This window comes from Marmota monax, unplaced genomic scaffold, assembly GCF_021218885.2.
Source record: "Marmota monax isolate L192 unplaced genomic scaffold, Marmota_monax_Labrador192_F-V1.1 WCK01_AAM20220418_F8-fsc00001, whole genome shotgun sequence".
NCBI lineage: Eukaryota > Metazoa > Chordata > Mammalia > Rodentia > Sciuridae > Marmota > Marmota monax.
Genome location: NW_026693777.1, coordinates 43021388 through 43037735, shown reverse-complemented (window position 1 = coordinate 43037735; position 16348 = coordinate 43021388). Strand labels below are relative to the sequence as shown.

The 16348-nt window shown below is 40.3% G+C and overlaps 1 protein-coding gene across 1 annotated transcript in view; it reads left to right on the top strand.

Annotated features, from left to right (window-relative positions):
• Nucleotides 1–16348, top strand: part of Dnajc17 (DnaJ heat shock protein family (Hsp40) member C17) — a 36780-nt gene that overhangs the window by 8295 nt on the left and 12137 nt on the right. The window lies entirely within an intron of this gene.

Here is a 16348-nt window from a genome sequence, read left to right as displayed (position 1 = left end):
TAATCATTTTTATCAAGGACCTTCTGGATGTCAGAGTTGTCACTTCTGTCTGTTTCCAGCTTCTATGTCTTTTGCTCCTCGGTCCTATCATTTTGAAATGTGGATGCTAACATTTGTAAGTCTCCTAGAAGTTCCTAATCAGAAGGTTATTTCTTAGAAACTTGGTGTAGAAAGTAACAGTTTTTATAACTATTCTTAAGTGAGACCAAGAACTGTTACTTGTCACATCTACAATGTTTGAAAATGGATAGAAACCTCAGCAAGGCTGAGAATTGTACCTTTATAATCACCTTTGTACTCACTTTCAGTTATAGTTAAGAAAGTGAACTTTGGAGTTAGGCTGCCTCGATACTGACTGTAATTTACCTAGTTGGTGACCATGAGCAAATATTTAACTTCTCTGTGCCTTGTTTTCCCCATCTGCAAAATGAGAATGATTGCATTCTCTCCCTGAGTGCATTGTTGTGAAGCTCGGTCTTTGCATGATACCTGGCACAGCATGTTTACTCTAGGGTAGCTCTTACTATTTTCATTGTCATTGTCAATGCAGGTTTGTTTCTTTATTGCATTATTAGGGATTGAACCATGGGTGCTTTAACACTGAGTTACATCTCCAGTCCTTTTTATTTTTTATTTTGAGAAGGGACCTCCTTAAGTTGCTCAGGCTGGCCTTGAATTTGTAATCCTTCTGTTTTAGCCTCCCAAGTAGCTGGGATTACAGACCTGCACCAAGTTTGTCCTCGCAGATTTTTATTTATATATTTATTTATTTATTTATTTTGTAGTGCTGGGGATCAAACCCAGGGCCTTGTGCATGCAAGGCAAGCACTCTACCAACTGAGCTATATCCCCAACCCCTTGTCTTTGCATTTTAAAATCAAATACAATCCCTCAACTTGTGTCCAAGGTTGCCCTCTACCCTTCTTACTCGTTCCATTTCTGACAGTTCAGTGCTGATTCACCTGACAACACAACAAAGTGATTCTTGATTGAGGCAGGGTCAGGGTTTAAAGGAGGTAGAATAAAATCAAGGGCACTCGAGTTCACTATTTTGCTCCAGTCAACAGATTGATGGAGTCCATCACTATGGACAAGGTTCTTTTTTTCTGGTATTGGGGATTGAACCCAGGGAAGCTTTACCCTTGAGCCAAATCCCAAGTCTTTTTTTATGTTTTATTTTGAGACAGGGTTTCACAAAGTTGCTAAAACTAGCCGCAAATCTGTGATCCTCTGGGCTGGGGTTGTGGCTCAGCGGTAGAGTGCTTGCCTAGCATACATGAGGCACTGGATTCGATCCTTAGCACCATATAAAAATGAAATAAAGATATTGTGTCCACGTACAACTAAAATATATATATATATATATATATATATATATATATATTTTTTTTTTTTTTTTTTTTTTTTTTTTTAAATCTGTGATCCTCTTTCCCCAGCTTTCCAAGTAACTGTGAATATGGGTGTACACCAATGTGCCCAGCTAGACATGATTCTTTGTGGGCATGGTGGGATTTGAATGCTGAATACAATGCCACTTCTGCCTTCTGGCAGCTCACACAATGTAGTAAACAATGAACATGAGGTAGAATGAAAGAGATTCAGTAAAAGTGTACAAGAAAAATGCTATAGGAATAAAGAAGACACAATTCAGATGATTGGCAAGATCAGGGAAGGCTTTCCTGAGGGGGGCATTTTGTGTAAGACTTTGAAAGAGAAAAGAATATATCGTAGCAGATTTAGATGGGATTGTCATGACCATTTACTGTTTTCATTAGTCCAGAGAGGTTATAAAACATGTCTAAGACTATTTAGGGAGTAAGTGTCAGGCCTGGACTAGAGCCCAGGTTTTCCAGCCTACATGTGTCTTTTTTGTGTGTGTGTGTGTGGGGGGATTGAACCCAGGGCCTTGTGCATGCAAGGCAAGCACTCTACCAATTGAGCTATATCTCCAGTCCCCATGTATCTTTCTCTTCTATCTTTAGCAGCTTTGCTCTTCATGTGAAGCCCTTTGAAGGGTAGGTAGCTCACTCAATCTTGGCAGGTGAACTCAGGTGCTTAAAAATGCATTTTGAAGGATTGGGGGATGTGGTTCAGTAGTATAACACCCCTGGGTTCAAAAAAAAAGGGCAGTCATTCATTCACCTAGGGCCTGACCCACAGTGGGCCTGTTTGTCACCTGGCCTTCAGGTCTTCTTCATATCTCTCTGATGGTAAACTTATCCCTAGCTAAAGCTGTCTGGCTCTGGAATTTTGAAGTTAGTTGGCTGCCTGTTAAATAAAAAGAAATGATTCATTTGTGTTTGTAAGCTGTAAGCTTACTCATTACCATTCAAGATAATACCTCACATTTACATGATACCAGAGTGCTTTCACATAAATTATCTTATTTGAAGTGATCTTCAAAACAAGCCTATAAGGTAGGGCAAGGACCATTAGCTCCAATTTATAGATGAGAAAACTAAGACTCAAAGAGTTTAATTGATTTGCCCAACATAAGATGTCTAGTAAATGCAGAGCCCCTGCCCAAACCTGAATTTTCTACTCCGTCTTCACAGTAGTTTCCATGACCCATACTTCAGGAGCAATTAGGGCAACCAGAGACAATCTGTCAGGCCCAGAGAGCCTCACGACTCCATCAGTGACACAGAGATAGGATTCTGTAAGTAAAGCTGCTGGCTTGTTTTAAATCCAGCAGGTGTAAACCGACCTGGAAAGCTTGAGGAAGTGTGTTATAATTTGTATTAAAGCTGCAGGATATAGTTTCCATTTTAGCTAACTATGGCAGTATTCAAAATATTTTCCATTTGCATAGCTGCTTTCCTTAATCTTGCTGTTCCCACACTGTTATTTATTTTTTTTTCTTTTTTTCCTTCTTTTTTTTATGGCGGGGGGGTACCAGGGATTGCACTCAGGGGCACTCAGCCACTGAGTCATATTCCCAGCCCTATTTTGTATTTTCTTTAGAAACAGGATCTCACTGAGTTGCTTAGTGCCTGGCCTTTGATAAAGCTGGCTTTGAATTCACGATTCTTCTGCCTCAGCCTCCCGAGCTGCTGGGATTACAGGCATGCACCACTGCGCCTGGCTTTTCATTCTTTTTTTTTTAACCATTATTGGGGATTGAATTCAGGGGCACTTTATATCACGTTTAAAAATTTTTTTTACCTTGAAACAGGGTCTCTATAAGTTGCTGAGGCTGACCTTGAACTTGTGATGCTCCTATCTCAGCTTCCCAAGTTGCTGGGATACCAGGTGTATGTCTCCACAAGAAGCTCAACTCAATTCTTTTTCGTTTTCTTTTAAAAATGTTTTTAGTTGTAGATGGATGCAGTACCTTTATTTATTTATTATGTGGTGCCGAGGATTGAACCCAGTGTTGGAAGGAAGGGAGGAAGGGAAGGAAAGAGAGAGAGAGAGGCACAAGAAATACCAGAGAAGAGGGAGTTCGGTTCCTGAGAGAGGGCAAAAACTGAGTACAGAGTTGCTCTGGGGCTAGAATCTAGGTCCTAGGTCTTAGGTCAGGCCATAGGTAAAATTGGGGCAGCCAGACTCAGGCCATGGAACATATCTGCGGGGTGGAAATCTACAACCTGAGTTTCTACAACTTGAGTGAAGAAGGTGGGAAAGGGGTTAGGAGACTGAGCCTGAGATAGGTGTGCTTAGAGAAAGGGTGGGAAGATAGAGATGAGGCCTGAGAGAAGGGTGTCATCCGAGAAGGAGAAGGAGGGCTGTGGGCAGTGTTCCAGGCGGGTAGCTGATTTGAGGAAGTGGGCTGAGAAGAAGGACGACAGGACAGGAGTTGAAGCCCAGGAGGGAGTACTGGAAGAGCGAGAAGGGAGGACGCATAGGGGCCAAGATTTGGGGAGAAGCAAGTCAGTGGATGCCTCTGGTTGTTCCATGTGGCATAGGTCCCTGTCCTGAGTTGGGATCATGAGCCATGGTTAGCAGTTTGAGGGAGACATTGGTGTGAGGTCTAGCTTTCCCCAGAATCATCTCATTCCACCAACAGACTTATTTTGAGGTCAGTGAACTCAAGGGGCTGGTCTAGGGAGTGGCTGGCTCCCTCTCAGCTTGTGCTAAGCCCTAGGAGACCCCCCTCCTCCAATCTCCAGTGCCCAGGTATTTGGGAATTTCCTTGTGATGCTGTCTTAATTGGGCCACATGCTGTAAGGAGTGAAAGTTAGAAATCTTTCAGGCATTTTTCAGTGCCCAGAGTCCTGTGGTTTGCTTCCTGCCTGTGAGCTCAGGCAGTCAATCTCTGGTTTTCTTGCTCTTGAGGGAATGAAGAGATGTTTGCTTCCCCGAGGCCTGGGGAGAATGACTGCTCAGACCATGATTACAGGCTGTTTCCTTTGCTGGAAGTGGGTCTGGTAATGGATATTTAGCTGATTCACCCCAGATGGTTTGTTCAATCAGTCCTTCTTGTCACATAGGTCTGCCTTCATAAAGTGTGTTCTTATCTGAGTCCATCCTACCAGCCTGGCTTTTTCGAACTGGGCCTAATTACTTATATACTTACTTACCTGGCTCCAAGTTGTATTATAAGAAAGGACAGCAGTCTTTTAAGAAATAATCTCTTATTTGTAGGGTACCTTTCTTTTAAGTTAATGATGGCACTATTCTATTTATTGGACCCCTCAGCGCCTTGCTTTTTTGGGTGAGTCAGGAATTGCTTCCCCTCAAGAGGTGAAACTGGGGCAGGAGGATTGTTAGAGTCCTAGCAGGGTGCCTGGGGCAAAACCAAGTGGAGGTGGCAGGCAACCAGCTTGCAGGATTCCCCCAGTCCTCACCCCACTCTGGTTGCTGAAAGTGATAGAACCAGTTGTGGAGCTTCAGGGGAAGGGTTGGATGGGTGGCTGCTAATTTGTTACTCTTTTTTCTCCTCTGTGATATGGGCTGTTGGGGTATGTTGAGGACGTGGATAATATTTAGTTACCCCTGTAGTTATCCTTGCAGTCTGCTTGAGTAAGTTCTTCCAGACTTGGTTTTTTGGAAGAGGTGTTTAGCAGGAAGAAGGGAAATTTGCAAAATAGTTGCAAGGTCTCTTAGGGACAGGACAGCAACTTACTTCCTTCTACTCCTTAGTAGGCATGAAGTAGTTGACATAATTGAGGTTTTTTAATTGTGTTTTGGTCAAGAACAAATGAATGCTTGCTCCTTTCATTCAACAGATATTTCATGTGTGCCTACTAAGTGACAGGTGTTATTCAGTGTGCTCTTCTGGGCCCTGGGAGGAGCAAAACTCCTTGTCCCTTAAGCATATTCACTGTATTTGTAAGGGGAACCCTTGTTCCTTCTTACCTGAAAGCTCTAATTTGAGGTATAGTTGTGGATATATATATATATATATATATATATATATATATATATATATATATATATATATATATAAATATATATATATATATATATATTTGTCTTTATTTTTCAGGCCACACCAGAAATGAAATAGCAGATTAGGAGCAACTTCGAGGGATGTGCTGGATCTGGCACAGTCTAAGGGAGACTGACTAGGGAAGTGATAAGAAAACAATAAAAGGAATAGAATTGTTTTTGGTACTGGGTGTTGAACTCAGGGGTACTCAACCACTGAGCCACATCCCTAGCCCTATTTTGTATTTTATTTAGAGACAGGGTCTCACTGAGTTGCTTAGTGCCTCACAGTTGCCGAGGCTGGCTTTGAACTCGTGATTTTCCTGTCTCAACTTCCCAAGCTGCTGGTATTACAGGCATGCACCACTGCACCTGGCAATTTTTTTTCTTTTTTAAATGTGGTGCTAAGGATTGAATCCAGTGCCTCACACATGCCAGACAAACATTCTACCACTGAGTTCCAACCTCGGCCCAAAAGGAATAGAATTTAAGATTATTGTCTGGGCTGGGGTTGTAGTTCAGTATAGAGCACCTGCTTAGCACAGGTGAGGCACTGTGTTCCATCCTCAACACCTCATAAAAATAAATAAATAAAGGTATTGTGTCATTGTGCCCATCTACAACTAAAAAAAAAAAGATCATTGCCACCTAGAGAAGCTTAGAAAAAGCCTCATAGTTTGCTCTCAGTAGCACTTGATTGTGTTGTGCCTTTAGTAATTTATGTTCTGGATGATGATCCTGAGGCATTGAAGACAAATTAAATTCAACTAGTGTCCTAGGATGGAAAAAGATAGGTGTAGGCAGGCAGATTTTCTATTTAGAAAGACATCAAGAGAAAGACCAAGCTTCTGTAAATACCAGTTTGAATTCCTTCTGGGGACTTTGTTCAGATCTTTGTCATTCTGGGGCTATGCCTTAGAGACAGCCTTATCCTCTGAAAAACCATAGTCTGCACCAACGTGGTTGTGTGAGAAGTCAGTGAACTTATTACCCAGATCCTCCTCTTTGTGAAGTCTCAGGAATGCAAGCAGTAGAGAAACCAAGGAACTCAGAGGAAACCTTTCCTGTGGGTAAAGAGGGAAAGGTGCAAGTGTTTAAGAAAATCCAGGAGCCTTTGGCAACTTGCTGTGTGGTTGCTTCAACCCACCTAAATCCCAGCAGCTGTAAGCACAGCTATATAGAGAAGCTTTCAGCCTGAGATTCATAGGTTTCCACAATCCTGTCTTTGTTCTACATTCTACAGTGGTATTTCTGGTTTTCTTCTCCTTCCAACTTTATCATACTTAAGAAAAATTCTGTTTTGTTGCCTCTTGAGCTACTCATGAGGTAGGGTTATTTCATAATAAACAATATTGAGTGGGGCTGGAGTTGTGGCTTAGTGACAGAGCACTTGCCTAGCATGTGTGAGGCACTGGGTTTGATCCTCAGCACCACATAAAAATAAATAAACAAAATAAAGGTATTGTGTGTTGCGTCACACGACTAAACCCGTCAGGATCACTCCAAGTGAATTTGGGGAATAAATAAAGACACAGACACAGAACCTACCTTTTCTTTGGGTTCAGTAACCGCTTCTCAGCTACAGCTCCCACAAGGGGGTCAAGGCAGGCAAGAAAAGAGAGAGCAATGTCAGCTGAACCCTTTTATTGGGGAGAAGCCATTCAAATGAGGTAAGGGGTCAGGTTTCAGGGGATTGAGTCTAGCTGCCTGATGTCTTGCTGTCATCAAGACATATAGGAAGGCTATGCCCATCTCATGTGCTGTGCGGGGATCATAGGTGTCGCCTCTCAAACAGAGGGGCCATGTGGGTTCAGTCCACCCTGTACGCTCAATGCTTATAGTTCACACACACACACACACACACAACACAGAGCCCATGGCTGGTTTGCCACATTTCCACACTCTCATCGCTCAAAGCTAAGAAGTGCTCAGTTCCTATGTGGCAGCTCCCAACAATTGTGTCCATATATAACTAAAAATATTAAAAAATGAATAAATAAACAAACAAATAATATAGAGATCAGAAGCTTTTTTCAAAGGCACGCTTTAGAAAAGTTATGTTTACCTGATGAGAAGTTTTTAAGGCAGCAGTCACTCCAAGAGGGCTGGACTAAACTGAGAATCCATTTTATTATGATGCAAAGTACCAAACTCCAGACCAACTGGTTCAAAGTCAAAACTGACTTCCAGGCTCAAACCGAGGAATGGGTCCTACCTAGGGCAGACTTAGCCAAATACAGTAATAATTAATCAAGACAGATATACTTGACTAATTTTCTTAGACCTGCTGGGTTTTAGTTCATGGTTACTCTGGAAGATCTCAGGATACCTATCCTTGTACCTCTTTGAATGAGAATATTTCAGAGACCCTGGGGACCAACCAAGGATTGACTTTAAGGACTGCCCTGTAGCAGACTTGAAATTGGCTGCCCACCTAGAGAATTCAAATTGGGTTTACCTGCACCCACTGTGGACCAGGGTCCATTCCTAGACCCTGTCAGGTTGGCATCCTACCCAGCTGATGTTGTGACTTACCCTACTTCCAGGAGTCGGTGAGGGAGGCATTTGGGAACTATTGAGGGCCTCATTTTTTTGTCAGGTGTTTGCATGGCCTGTTTTCCTTTAATTCTTCCAATAGCCCTGGATGTGGGGCTTATTTTTCTCACTTTGGAGTTGAAGAATCTGAGGCTGAATGAGATTCAGTAATTTGCCCATTATTAGTATGTGGAAAATTCTGAAATTAATGATGCATCCATTAGACTCTAGAAACCTCTCTTTTACTGAACCATGCTGTCTCCTAGCTTAGAATAGTAGAAAAATGCAAGAACTCTGATTTTTTTCCCCTATATTACTTAAAAGTTCATTGTAGACAGTAAATATCAACTGTTAATAACTGTGTCTTTCAGGGATTTTTGTTTGTTTGTTTGTATTTTCATCTGGCAGAAATGAAAGTCCTGGCTCCTTATTTGGCCTTCTCTGATTCTACTCCGGTGGAGGTTTGGGGTGTTTTGTTACAACTTGGGGATAGTGGAAGTTTCGACAACCCTCTACCCCCCATTCAGCCTTTAATGTTATAAATGAAATGGGAGTCAATGTTCTATGGTGTTTGACTAAAAGAGTATATTTTTTGTTTAGTGGAATGACTGTGTGGTTTTCCATTAAATGGATTTTTAGTATCATAATTAACTCATTATGTCAGTTTCCTCATTTACAAAATGAAGATAATAATAATTTCTACCTCAAAGGGATTTTAAGTGTTAAATTGGTTAATACTTATAAAGTACTTCAAACAGAATTTGCCATATGGTAAGCATTGCCATAAGTGTAAGCTACTATTTTTGTTTTGGAATTTAAATGATTTCTAACTTTCCTCTATTATGAATAATGTTATACATAAATAGCTGCATTTATAAATATTGTATGAATTTTTAGATATTTCTTTAGAACAGACTCTTAGATGAGGGCTTATTGGGTCAGCAGGTCTGAACTTTTGAAAACCTACTGATATGTTCTGCCAGATTGTATTCTAGAATCCACCATTAAATCATTTTTCATTTTATTAACCATTTATATTCTGTTATGAACTAGTTGTCTCTTTGTGTTCTTTCTCCTTTTTCTTATAGTTCGTTGTATTTTCTTAGGTCTCTACATGAGTTCATTTTAGAGTAAGGAAAGTGTTGTCTGTCAGAGTTCATGCAGAAAATTCCCTCAGTTTTCGTTTTCTCCTGCCTTTTAATTTGGTCTGTGATTTTCTTTTCTTTCTTTCTTTTTTTTTTTTTTTTTTTTTTTTTTGGAGATGGGGTCTCACTATGTTGCCAAGGCTGGCCTTGAACTCCTGGGCTCAAGTGTTCCTTTTGCCTCATCCTTCAGAGTGCTGGGACTACAGGCTCATGCCATCGTATCAAGCTTGTCTGTGATTTTTGACTTAGAGAAACTTTTATGTGGTTTCCTTCCCTTGATTTTATTTATGCTTGTCATTTTGAAAGTACATTAGTCCCATTTTTTATTTTTTTAGTTTTGTTTTTTATATTTTTGTTTTAATATATCTGGAAGTATTTTGGTATATGGTTTGAGATGAAGATCTAACTTTTTCACTTAATGTAATAAATTTTAAATATATTGAATTTGTTTGTATTTATCTGTTCTTTCCTACAAATTAGTAGGAAGTAAATTAGTTTACTTTGAACTAATTTTTATTTTTTCAGATATTTATATAGATACTGGGGATTGAACCCAGGAGTTTCCTTAGCCACATCCCCAGACCCCAGTCCTTTTTATTTTTTATTTTGAGAAAGGGCTTAGGGCCTTGCTTAATTGCTGAGGCTGGCCTTAAATTTGCAGTTCTCAGGCTGTGCCTGATAATTTTTATTTTATTTTTATATCTTAAGTACCTCTTTTTGTGGTGCTGGGATTAGAACCCAGGGCCTTGTGCATTTGAGGCAAGCACTCTACCAACTGAGCTATATCCCCAGCCCAAGGTACCTCTCTTTTAGATGGAGTTCTCTCTGGGTTTCCCAGACTGGTGAAACTCCTGAGCTCAAGCTATCCTCCCACTTCAGGCTCTGGAGTAGGTGGGACTACAGATGCAAGTCACATGCTTGGTTTTCTATTACTGTTTTTTGTTTAAAAAAATTTTTTTTATTTACCAAAACATCCTCTGATGAAAACCATTATTTTTATCTCCATGTTTTATTTTTTAAATTTATTTTTTAGTTTTAGGTGGACACAATATCTTTATTTTATTTATTTATTTTTAACATTTATTTTTTAGGTGTAGATGAACACAACACAATGCCTTTATTTATTTATTTATTTTTTTTTTTTAAAGAGAGAGAGAGAGAGAATTTTTTTTTAATATTTATTTTTTAGTTTTCGGCAGACACAGCATCTTTGTTTGTATGTGGTGCTGAGGATCAAACCCGGGTCCCACCCATGCTAGATGAATGCTTTACCACTGAGCCACAATCCCAGCCCCTTTATTTTATTTTTATGTGGTGCTGAGGATCAAACCCAGCACCTCACACATGCCAGGTGAGTGTGTTATCACTTGAGCCACCTTCCCAGCCCCTTCATGTTTTATTACAGTTATGTCTGTTTTTTCCTGACCTTTTCTGTTCTTAGTACCTTTTCCTTATACAAAACTTTTCTCTGTCTCCTCTGAACTGGTCTGGGGCTTGAGAAATCCAGGTGTTTTTATATTCTGGGTTTTAAATGTTCTTTCTGGCTCTCTGCCTGGAGAACCCCATCACGTTTCTTTTTTGGGGGTGGAGGAGTGGAGGAGAGGTTGTACTGGGGATTGAACCGAGGAGTGCTTAACCACTGAACCAATCTCCAGCCCTTTTAATTTTTTTATTTTGAGACAGGGCCTCACTAGGTTGCTTAGGGCCTCACTAAGTTTCTGATGCTGGCCTCAAACTTGGGATCTTCCTGATTCTCCTGCCTCAGCCTCCCAAGTTGATGGGATTACTGATATGCACTACCACGCCTGGCTCCACTCACTTTTCAAGACCTAGTTAGATATTGCCTCTTCTGGGAAGCTTTCAAGGATAAATTAGCCATTCCCTTCTCTATTTCCATTATTGTGGACCACTTTTGTGGCATCCCACATACTGGCATCTTCTTTGCTAACCATTGTCTTCCTCTTCTGTGTCATTCTGTTAACATTCCTGATTTTTCTTTGTATCCCCAACCTCACATCAGCCCCTGCATATCTATATGCTTCTTTAATGGGTAGGTCTGGTAGATTCAGTGCTGCAGGGAGAAGCTCCCAGAATCATCTTTATCCCCTTACTCATACCTCCCTAGGAATGAATACCAGCTTGTCTTCACTTTAAGAGTTTCATCTCTCTTCCTGCTAATGCCTGGCCAGTGCACGACACTGGCAGGTTTTTTTTGTTTTGTTTTTTGTTTTTCCTTAGAGAAGCTTCAACACAGAATGTTCAGCCCTTTACATCTTTAAAAGATGGTTTGGAGGGCTGGGGTTGTGGCTCAGTGGTAGAGTGTTCGCCTAGCACATGTGAGGCCCTGGGTTCAATCCTTAGCACCACGTAAAAATAAAATTAATAAAATCTAGCTATTGTGCCCAACTACAACAACAACAAAAAAATATATTAAAAAAAATTAAAAAGATGGTTTGGAGGTGGGCATAGTGGTGCATGCCTGTAATCCCAGGGGTTTGGGAGGCTGAGTCAGGGGAATCATGAGTTCAAAGCCAGCCTCAGCAATTTAATGAGGCCCTAAGCAACTTAATGAGACCCTGTCCCAAAATAAAAATAAATAAATAAATAAATAAAGGGTCTGGGGGGCTAGAGTTGTGGCCCAGCTTGCCTTCCATACCTGAGGCATTGGGTTCGATCCTCAGCACCACATAAAAATAAAATAAAGATATTATGTCCACCTAAAATTAAAAAATAAATATTTTTTTAAAAGGGGGTGCTGGGGATGTGGCTTAATGACTAAATGCCCCTAGGTTCAATCCCTGGCACCAAAAAAAAAAAATTGATTTGAAAATTGAGGCACAGGCCATGTCTTGAGGGAATGGGGGTCCAGGCAATTGTGTTTGGTTGTGTGGAAGGCTGGAGACAGGGTAGAGTTCACCTAGGTAGGGAGTGAGATAAGCTAGATATAACTGTACTGGTTGACTTAAGTAAAATCTCATGAGACTGTTATAGACATTTGTCAAAGAAACACATTCTGGAAAGAGAATTGAGAAGGAAGTAAATTAATATGTAGATTAACTTTCCATTGTTACATAATTTTTTTGTTTGAACAGTTTTGCTTCTCTATTTAAGTGAAAAACCAATTAATTATCTTATATAGTATATCTAAAATGAACTTTAAAACACAGAACAATATTTAATATTATTCTTTTTTAAAAATTCTTTTAGATGTTGATGGATTTTTATTTTATTCGTTTATTTATATGTGATGCTGAGAATTGAATCCAGTGCCTCGTACATGATAGGCAAGCGCTCTACCACTGAGCCACAACCCCAGCCCTAACATTATTCTTTTGGAATGAAATTCATATAGCACTTTTTCAAAAAGAATAGAAAAGAGAAACAAAGGAGTTATCTTTACCCAACTCACCCTATCCCTTTTTATCTTGCTTTCTTTCTGATCCTTCTCATGCTTCTCTTTCCCTTCTACTTTCCCTCCCAAATTTACAGAAAAAAAGCATATGAACTACTTTATAAGAACCCCATGATACAAAAGGAAAAAAAATCTTCCACAAAGTTCTCTTTATCCATAGGGCACACCTGCTAATCCTGGTAATGGGGAAATTTATTCCCCGGGCAGTTTTGCAGATTGAGGCCATAAGATATGGGGGAGACTGCTCCCAAGACTCATGGCCCCTTCTCCCTGTCTCTCCCTTCACTCATCTTAGAGTGAAGGCAAAGGGGGTCAGAGAAAGGTGGAGGTAAGCCAACAACCCCATCCCTCTCTTATCAGTGTGTGTAGGTGCTTCCATGTGTTGGAGTGATCAAGGGGAAGGGTTAGAGCAGGGCGCGGTGGTCCATGCCTGGAATTCCAGCGACTCTGGAGGTCCAGGCTAGTTGATTTTTCCCCCCCTTTCTATGTTGGTGATGAAACTAGGATCACGAGTTCAAAGCCAGCCTCAGCAATAGCGAGGTGCTAAGCAACTCAGTGAGACCCTGTCTCTAAATAAAATACAAAATAGGGCTGGGGAGGTGGCTTAGTGGTCAAGTGCTCCTGAGTTCAATCCCTGGTACAAAAAAAAAAAAAAGAGGAAGGGTTAGAAAGAAACCCACCATCCAATTAACCTAGGAACCTCAAAAAAAAAAAAAAGCAAATGAAGTATTTAATAAAAGTTTGGTTTAAAATAAAAAGGAAATGAAGCTGAGGGAAGCACAGAGCCAAATGAGTGAAAGGGAGAAGAGACAAACGATAAAGATGACATTGCAAAAGTAAGACTATCCTGAAAGCTGTCCTTTTCCCTTCCCTTATTATTGTTTTGTTTGTTTGTTTGTTTGTTTTTGGTACCAAGGATTGAACCCAGGGGCACTCCATCACTGAGTCACATCCCCAGCCCTATTTTGTATTTTGTCTCAGCCTCACGAGCTGCTGGGATTACAGGTGTGCGCCACCGTGCCCAGCTCATTGTTTTTTTTTTTGTTGTTTTTTTTTTTTTGGGGGGGGGGGCGGTGGTGTACTAGAGATTGAACTCAGGGGTTCTCAACCATGGAGCCACAGACCCAGCCCTATTTTGTATTTTATTTAGAGACAGGGTCTCACTGAGTTGCTTAGTACCTCACTGTTGCTGAGGCTGGCTTTGAACTCACAATCCTCCTGCCTCAGTTTCCTGAGCCCGTGGGATTACAGGCATGCTTCCCCATGCCTGGCTTCATTGTTATTTTTTAATCCTGAAAACAGAGCTAATTGGTGAGCAGGTGGGCCAGGTGTGCATAGGTAGGTGATTGGAAAGGTGGGAGGCAGGGAGGGAGGCACATCTGCTTGCTTATGGCTCAAGGCCTGTCCAGGGAGTCATACCTGTCTCTGAGCTCAGTCAGGAGAGCCAAAAGAAAGGCTTGGGTTGCCCTGGCTAGTGAAGGTGTGGGACTGGCCATGGCCCAGCAGGTGGCAGCACACCTACAAAGGTCATAGACTTGGTGCCTGGCTCTGTAGGTGGGAGTTGAGTCAGGCACCTGCCCAGCAGGCTTTCCCTGAAGATGGCAGATTCTGGATGCCTGCTTCTGAAGGTCCTTATTTAGCACACTTGGGTGTAAAAGTACTTATTGCTTTCGTCTGTGAAGCCTGGAAAGCCAGTCTGTTTAGCTGTTCCTCCAGGAGTTTGAGCAACAGTTTGTACAGAGCCAAAGTGAGGGGTGGAGGCAATAGGAAGCAGGGACAGAATCTGTGATTTTTTTTTTACTATCCTTTCACTTACAATGACTAGGTAGGTCATGTGTGAAAGAGAATCTTGGGAGTTATGATTCCTTATTTTTCTAATATGAGAAATAGTAGGATTTTTTTTCTTTTTAATATGGAGAAATACAAACATGAAAACTAAAAGTGGACCATTTTAGATGGTTATGGTGGCACACGCCTGTAATCCCAGTAGCTGGGGAGGAGGATTGTGAGTTCAAAGCCAGCCTCAGCAAAAACGAGGCACTAAGCAACTCAGTGAGACCCTATCTCTAAATAAAATACAAAATAGGGCTGGTGAAATGGCTCAGTGATCAAGTGCCCTGAGTTCAATCCCTGTTACAATAAAAAAAAAAAAGGACCATAAATCACCCACTAAGGGTATTGAAAAATGATAAACCTGTTTAAGGAGGTTAAAAGACCTGTTTAAGGTTTGACAGTTTGAACCACAGAAGGGTATAAAATGAAAAGTAAATATTTCCTACCCCTCCACCTTCATCCTAGCCAAAGGAGACCATCATTAAGTTCCTTATGATTCCAGTCCCCTCCCTAATTTCATAACAGAACTTTATACTATCTGAAATTGCCTTACTAATTTATTTGTTTAATTACCTATTACCTGTATGGAATGTTGATTAATCCACATGCTACCATGTTACAACAGATTAATATCAACTTTTATTACTAAAAAACTACCTAATCCATTTTGTGATTAAGAAAAATATAGGGATTTCATAAAATAAAATGGGTTGAAAAACCTGCTAATTAGGGAATTAATGATGGAGATTAAATAAACCAACTGGACAATGAAGTTAGAAGTTAAAAAAGCCATATAAGACAAGCAAATCCACAATTCTGAGGGGAAAAAAAATGAAGTGTGACAAGGATGAATACATGGTCTACATTTCAGCTTTTTGCATCTAGGAGACACTGTTCTCAGTTTCTCCTTCATTTCATTCCTGAGAAGCACAATAGTAGATTATATCTTTGAAATCATGCCCACACCTCAACACTCACTGCCTTCTGTGGCTCTGTTAAATTACAGGGCTGCTGAAAGGAGAAAAATCTGTATTCCCACTTCCTCTGCCTAGTCTCTTTTCAAAAAACAAAATGGGCAAGTAAGAAGCCAGTACTTCTCAGTTCCTCTCCTCTGATCTGCATACCCAAATCCTTGTCTTCCAAACTCCATTCACCTTTCAATCTGTCAATGTCAGAGACCTCTTTTCTGAAATTTCTACCATCTGGCGTATTTCTCTGATTCATAAGAAAAATGTAATAAAAATATTTTTAAATGGATCATCCCCAGGATTTTTGACAAACACAGTTTGACAGACTTGCACAAATGTCTATTTTTTGACTAATTGTGGTCAATAACTGTTTCAATAGGCTTCAACTCCATTTCTGTCACCGTTGGAAAATTTTAGTTTTAATATGTTCATTCTTCCTTAATCTTAAATATTTCAACAATATATTGGAAAGTATTTAGGGGGTGGGATTTTACCAGCCCTCAAGGAACTACTGAACAGGAAGACTCCCATCCAGGGAAACTGATTAGGTGTTCTTTCCTGGAAACTTCCAATACTTAGTAATATAGCTTTTCTACTGATAGTTTCCAAGATTTTCCTAGGAATCACAGTGAAGTTAAAAGAATGAAAAAGAATTTTACCAGTGGTATAACAGAAAAAAAAAAAAGTTCCTTATGATTGCCTTGAGAAAGAAATAAAACAGTACACATGCCTGAGTTTAATCGCTGGTACAAAAAAAAATATATCTGTAACTTTGTGTCCCATTTGTTTTTAAATTTAAAATCCCAAAGTAATCACACTGTTCTGAACCTTGCTTGTTTTACTCATTTTATTCTAAAGATCTTTCTTAGCACATAGAGACCTCTGGCTATTGTAATGTTTCTGTGTGTATGCTAGGAATTGAATCCAGGGCCTTGTGCATGCTAGGTGAGCACTTAACCACTGAGCCACACACCTCTAGCCTATTTTATTTTTTTATTTTGTTAAGACAGGGGCTTGTTAAGTTGCCCAGGTTGACCTCAAACTTGTGCTCCTTCTGCCTCAGCCTCCCCAGTAGCTGGGAT